Source organism: Gracilinanus agilis, unplaced genomic scaffold (genome assembly GCF_016433145.1).
Source record: "Gracilinanus agilis isolate LMUSP501 unplaced genomic scaffold, AgileGrace unplaced_scaffold33343, whole genome shotgun sequence".
Classification (NCBI taxonomy): Eukaryota; Metazoa; Chordata; class Mammalia; order Didelphimorphia; family Didelphidae; genus Gracilinanus; species Gracilinanus agilis.
In genome coordinates this window covers 1-7139 of record NW_025366183.1, presented here as the reverse complement: position 1 = coordinate 7139, position 7139 = coordinate 1, and the positions used below count along the sequence as shown (strand labels likewise).

The following is a 7139-nucleotide window of genomic DNA, read 5'->3' as shown; positions in this document are numbered from 1 at the left end:
AACATAAAGACAAAACCTCAACCTCACAGGATACATTCCTTTTGGGTCAGAAAGAAGACATCATCAAGGCCAGTTTTCTGATTTGTTAAAATGTCACTCAAATTATATTCAGATTCTACAGCCCTCCCCTCCTCCTAGGGCTGCCCTCCTTGGACTGACTCAGGGAAAACTTTATTAATAGTTTCTTTTGCAACATATCTTCCACTCCTCACCCTATCACTGGTTACCATGTCTTATGCTCAATCCCCAAAATTAGTCCTTATTAAGTCAAACTGTATAGGAGTCACTTTGACTAATTTGGTTGAGGGGAGATGACTGCAAGAGGGAAGTAGATTGATTTGAAACAGGAAAGGAAAAAATGAGAACAGGAGACAGCAGTCTCCATTTACAAGTGTGTACTGTGATTCCTTAAGGTGATGATCAGTGTGTAGAAGATTCAGAGGAGCAATAGGTTTGAGACAGAGGAAAGGAATGGGACAGCTACAACTAGCTTGTTTTCACTTCTTCCCTTTGTCTGGAACTACCACAAATTCCATTGCTATGTGCAAGGTGTCTTGTTCTCCTGGGAAATGCATACTCTTGATGGCTTAGATAGAGATTCTTATCCAAATAATACACGATGGGAATGTCATTAGGCAGATTCACCTCCATGAAAACTTCCTCAGACGGACCCTTCAGGTGTTCAACAATTCTTAACATGGATTGCCTCAGAGTATATTCTCCTTCCTTGATTTGAAGGATTATTTTCTCCTTTCGGAAGAGCAGAGCCAGGACAGTGATGTTTTTTTCAGGCTCTCACAGAAGAGCTTTTTGATCCTCAGTTAGATCTGCATAGCAAAGTCCTTACTAATGTTTCTATAGAAAGGTTAATCAGCCTCCATTGGAGGTGGTGGGATGCTATCAGAGATCATCTGGGCCTCACCATGCTTTGGCATCTGCCTTTGCATTGTTGAGTCCTGTCAGAAGCCCATAGTGCTATTCACTGAGGCACTAAGTCCTCAAAACAGGCAGCCCCATCTGGTAGATGCCATCAAACACAGTCCAAAAGGAATGAATTGTGCTATGCTGAAATTCAGTGGAGCAGATATTGAATTGATTGTAAGCATCTCCCAGAACTGGGCCAATATGCTTGGTGTCCTCCTGCCATAGGATTCAGATACATGGCTTATCAGTTACTTATGCAGTTTGTTGGGTTGTAAGTCCTCTCAATATGCAGAATCAGCATGATCTTGTAGGCAACCATGGCAAGGCTAAAGATTAAGTCTTGGTCTCTGGATTTAGGTCTTGGAATCTAACAGGAAGTAAGGCAGCATTTGATTAGATGATTTCTCTAATTCCTTCCAGCACTAATAAACTAGCACCTAGACCAGTGGTTCCCAAACTTTTTTGGCCTACCGCCCCCTTTCCAGAAAAAAATATTACTTAGCCCCCTGGAAATTATTATTTTTTAAATTTTAATAGTAATTAATAGGAAAAATAAATGCACCTGTGGCCATCACCGCCTCCCTGGATCGCTGCAGCACCCACTAGGGGGTGATGGCACCCACTTTGGGAATCACTGACCTAGACCATTCTTTCTCAAAATGTGGTTCAGAGAATCTGGGAGTAGCCAAAACTATTTCATTGAGTCCATAAAATCAAAATAATTTTTGTGACAATTTAAAGATATATAATTTCTCATATAATAAATATCTATAGTCATAACCTGCATAAACAAAAAAAAATTGAATTATCTTCAATATTTGAAGTGTATAAAGGGGTTTAGACCATAAAGTTTTGTGAACCACTGATCTAGACCACTCTAATTATTTATTTTTCTTAATTTGTTTATTTTTCCTTATTACCTCTGGGGTACAAACCCAGCAGTGGTATGGCTGGGTCAAAGGGCAAGCATTCTTTTAAAGCTCTGCACATAATTCCAAATTGTCCTCCAAAGTGGTTGGACTAATTCACAACTCTATCAGTAATGTATTAGTGTCCCAATTTTACCACATCCCCTCTAATATTTATCACTTTCCTATGCTGTCATATTGGCCAGTCTGCTACACACCTCAGTGTTGTTTTAATTTGCATTTCTTTAATCAGGAGAGATTTAAAACACTTTTTTCATGTGCTTATTGATAGTTTTGACTTCATCATGTGAAAGCTGCCTTTTCATGTCCCTTAACCATTTTTTGATTGGGGAATGGATTGATTTTTTTGTAAATTTGACTTAGTTCCTTATATATTTGGAAAATTAAACCTTTCTCAGAAAGGATTATTTTGTAAAAGTGTTTTGCCACTTTGTTGCTTTCTTTCTAATTTTGGTTGCAGTTTTTTTAAGTCTTTTAAATTTAATGTAATCAAAGTCATTTGTTTTGCATTTTGTAATGTTTTATATCTGTTGCTTGTTCTTAAATTCCTTCCTTTCTCACACATTTCACAGTATACTGTTCTATATTCACCTGATTTATTTATGATTTCACTCTTTATATTTAAGTCATTTGCCCAGTCTGAATTTATCTTGGTATAGGGCAGTGATGGGCAACCTTTTGAGCTTGGTGTGTCAAAATTCACCAAAAAAACAAGCATAACTCAGGTTGTGTGTAACTTTGAGAAAAAATATCATAAGTTGGCATGCAGCCCCATACTTCTTTATATGCGGCCTCAAGCAGCCGTGTGTAATCAAAATGGCTATGTGTGTCAGTGCTGATACACATGTCATAGGTTTCCCATATATAGGGTGTGAGATGTTGATCTAAACCTAATTTTTCCCATACTATTTTTCATTTTTTCCAGCAGTTTTTGTCAAATAGTGAGTTTTTGTCCCAAAACCTGGGATCTTTGCATTTATAGAATACTAGCTTGCTGAGGTGATTTACCCCTAGTCTATTCCATTGATCCACTCTTCTATCTCTTAGCCAGTATCATATTCTTTTGATGACCACTGCTTTATAGTATGGTTTTAAAATCTGATACTACTAGGCCCCCATCCTTCACATTTTTATCATTATTTCCTTTGATAGTCTTGATCTTTTGTTCTTCCAGATCAACTTTGTAATAAATTTTTTTTCTAATTCTATAAAAATGTTGTTTTGGTAGTTTGATAGGTAAGGCACTAAATAAGTAGATTAATTTGCTTAGGATTGTAATATTTATTCTATTAGCTTGTCCTACTCAGGAGCAATTAATTTATTTCCAATTATTTAGATTTAGTTTTAATTGTTTGTAAAGTATTTTGTAGTTGTGTTCATATAATTCCTGTGTTTGTCTTGGCAGAAATATTTTATATTGTCTAGAGTGATTTTGAATGGAGTTTTTCTTTCTAAATTATTTTCCATCCTTCATTTAGAAGAGAACCAGCTACATCAAAGGATAATGTCTTGACTTTTGAGCATATTGGATATGTGAGGCAGAGTCACACAAAGTCATCAGCTTCACTGTTTCTTCCAGAGTCATTGAAGTCCTGTGGCAAGACAAAAGTAAAGATGAGTGGTGATATTCTGGATTGTACTGGAAAATCTTGGTGTCTTCATGGTCTGACCAAGGTAGGTCCTTCCAAGTGACTACTTCAGCTGCTTTCAAAGTATTCTTATTCAACATTCCTCTGGTTGTCTTTGCACAATTATAGTAGACATTGTCTTAAGTAACTGATGGGCTTAAGACCTGTAGGTTACCGTCAAACTGGTTTAACTTGCCTGTTTAGATGATTTTACTAGGAAAATTATTTATTTTACATTTTGTAATTTTTCTAACTCTTGCTTGATTTTGAAATCTTTCCTTTCCCAGAGATCTGACAAGTATACTATTCTGTGTGCACCTAATTTTCTTATACTTTCCTTCTTTATATTCAAGTCATTCACCCACTATGAATTTATCTTGGTGTAGGGTATGAGATTTTGATCTAAACCTAATCTCTCCCATATTGTTTTACAACATTCCCAGCAGTTTTTGTCAAATAGCAGGTTTTTGTCCCCAAAGTTGGGCTCTTTGGGTTTATCATAGACTATGTTGCTGACATCACTTACCCTAAGTCTATTCCACTGATCCTCGCTTCTGTCTCTTAGTCAGTACCATATTGTTTTGATGACTGTAGCTTTATAGTATAGTTTGATATCTGGAACTGCTAGGCCACCTTCCTTCACAGTTTTTTTTTCATTATTTCCCTTGATCTTTTGTTCTTCCAAATGAACTTTGTTATAGTTTTTTTCTAATTCTGTAAAAAAGTTTCTTGGTAGTTTAATAGGTATGGCACTAAATAAGTAAGTTAATTTGGGTAAAATGGTAATTTTTTATTAGGTTAACTCATCCTACCCTTGAGCAATCAATGTTTTTCCAGTTGTTTAGATCTAGTTTTAATTGTTTGGAAAGTGTTTTGTATTTGAGTTTGTATAATTCCTGTGTTTGTTTTGGTAGATAGATTCCTAAGTATTTTATGTTGTCTAGGGTGATTTTAAATGGTGTTTCTCTTTCTACCTCTTGCTGCTGTGATGTGTTGGAAATATATAGAAATGCTGATGATTTATGTGCATTTATTTTGTATCCTACAACTTTGCTAAAGTTGTTGATTATTTCTACTATTTTTAGTTGATTCTCTAGGATTTTTAAGTAGACCATCATATCATCTGCAAAGGGTAATAGCTTAATCTCCTCATTGCCTATTTTAATACCTTCAATTTCTTTTTCTTCTCTAATTGCTACTACTAGAGTTTCTAGTACAATGTTAAATAATAGAAGAGATAATGGGCAACCTTGTTTCATGCCTGATCTTATGGGGAAGACTTCTAATTTATCCCCATTGCATATGATGCTTGTTGATGGTTTTAGATATATACTGTTTTACTTTCTAGTGTTTTAAAAAGGAATGGGTGTTTTATTTTATCAAAGGATTTTTCAGCATCTATTGAGAAATTCATGTGATTTTTGTTTGTTAGCTTGATGATATAGTCAATTATGTGGATGGTTTTCTTAATGTTGAACCATCCTTGCATTCCTGGTATAAATCCAACTTGATCATGATGGATAACACTCATGATCACTTGCTGGAATCTTTTTGCTACTAGTCTATTTAAGATTTTTGTATCTATGTTCATTAGGGAGATTGGAGTGTAGTTTTCTTTCTCTGTTTTTGGTCTGCCTGGCTTTGGAATCAGTACCATATTTGTGTCATAAAAGGAATTTGGTAGGACTCCTTTGCTTATTATGTCAAATAATTTGTATAGTATTGGGATTAGTTGTTGTTCTTTGAAAGTTTGATAGAAGTCACTTGTGAATCTATCAGGCCATGATGATTTTTTCTTAGGGAGTTCTTTGATGTCTTGTTCAATTTCTTTTTCTGATATTGCATGAAGTATTCTATTTCTTCTATTGTCAATCTACACAATTTATATTTTTTGTAAATATTCATCCATATCACCTAGATTGCTATATTTATTGTCATATATTTGGGCAAAATAGTTTTTAATGACTGCCTTAATTTCCTCTTCATTAGAGGTGAGGTCTCCCTTTTCATCTTTGATACTGTTAATTTGGTTTTCTTCTTTCATTTTTTTATTAGATTGACCAGTACTTTGTGTATTTTATCTGTTTTTTTTTCAAAATACCAGCTTCTCATCTTATTTATTAATTCTATTGTTCTTTTACTTTCAACTTTATTAATTTCTCCTTTGATTTTTAGCATTTCTAATTTAGTTTTCATCTGGGGATTTTTAATTTGTTCGCTTTCTAGTTTTTTAAGTTGCGTGCCCAATTCATTAACATCTGCTCTTCCTAATTTGTTAATATATGCACTCAGTGATATAAATTTACCCCTTAGAACTGCTTTGGCTGCATCCCACAGGTTTTGGTAAGAAGTCTTATCATTGTCATTGTCTTCAATAAAATTATTAATTGTTTCTATGATTTGTTCTTTCACTAACTTATTTTGGAGAATCATATTATTTAATTTCCAATTCATTTTTGTTTTTCCTCTCCATGTATTCTTACTAAGAACTATTTTATTGCATTATGATCTGATAAGGTTGCATTTATTATTTCTGCTTTTTTGCATTTGTTTGCCATGTTTCTATGCTGTAGTACATGGTCAAGCTTCGTGAATGTTCCATGTGCTGCTAAAAAGAAGGTGTATTCCTTTTTGTCCCTATTTATTTTTCTCCATATATCTATTAACTCTAATTTATTAGGATTGCTTTCACCTCTCTTATCTCTTTCTTATTTATTTTTTGTTTGAATTATCTACATTTGATAGGGGAAGGTTGAGGTCACCCACTAGTATAGTTTTGCTATCTATTTCATCCTTGAGCTCCTCTAGCTTCTGTTTTTGAAATTTGGATGCTATACAATTTGGTGCATACATGTTGAGTACTGATATTTCTTCATTGTTTATACTGTCTTTTATTAGGATGTAATTACCTTCCCTATCTTTTTTTAACGAGAACTAGTTTTACTTTGGCTCTGTCAGAAATCATGATTGCAAGTCCTGCCTTCTTTTTCTGAGTTGAAGCCCAATAGATTTTGCTCCAGCCTTTCATTTTTACTCCATTTATGTCTTCCTGTCTCATCTGTGTTTCTTGTAGACAACATATGGTAGGATTTGTGTTTCTAATCCACTCTGTTATTTGCTTCCATTTTATGGGCGAATTCATCCCATTCACATTCAGAGTTACAATTATCAACTGTGTATTCCCATTCCCAGACATTGTGATTCTCTTTCTTTGTCCTGTCTTTTCTTCTTTTACTATTTCCTTCTATACCAGTGTTTTGTTTTCAATCAGTTCCCCTAACCCCCTCCCTTATCGTACTCCCCTTTCTCCCCTCTCCCTTCTTATTCCTCTCTTATTCTTCTTTAGGGTCTTTTTAAGTTACCCCACTCCCTTCCTAGTGTTGCTTCCCTCCCCATGAGTCCTTTTGTTACCCTTCTACTTCTGTATAGGATGCAAATCACTTCTTTGCCCCAATGGATCTGATTGTTCTTCCCTCTTTAAGTTGATTTCAATGCACAAAGTATTAATTATTTCCTCTCTCCAACCTCTTTACCCTTCCAGTGTGTTGATATTCTTCCCTGTTTGCCCCAAGTGCTTCTTTATGGTATATAGATTTACTCCATTTTATTTGTTTTCCCATTTTTCTTAATATTATCTCCTTTTTTTACCATATATATA

The 7139-nt window shown here is 34.6% G+C and overlaps 1 pseudogene; it reads right to left on the bottom strand.

Moving 5' to 3' along the window:
- Nucleotides 1–497: 497 nt before the first annotated feature.
- On the bottom strand, nt 498–1140 carry LOC123254819 (annotated as a pseudogene).
- Between the last annotated feature and the right edge of the window lie 5999 nt (nt 1141–7139).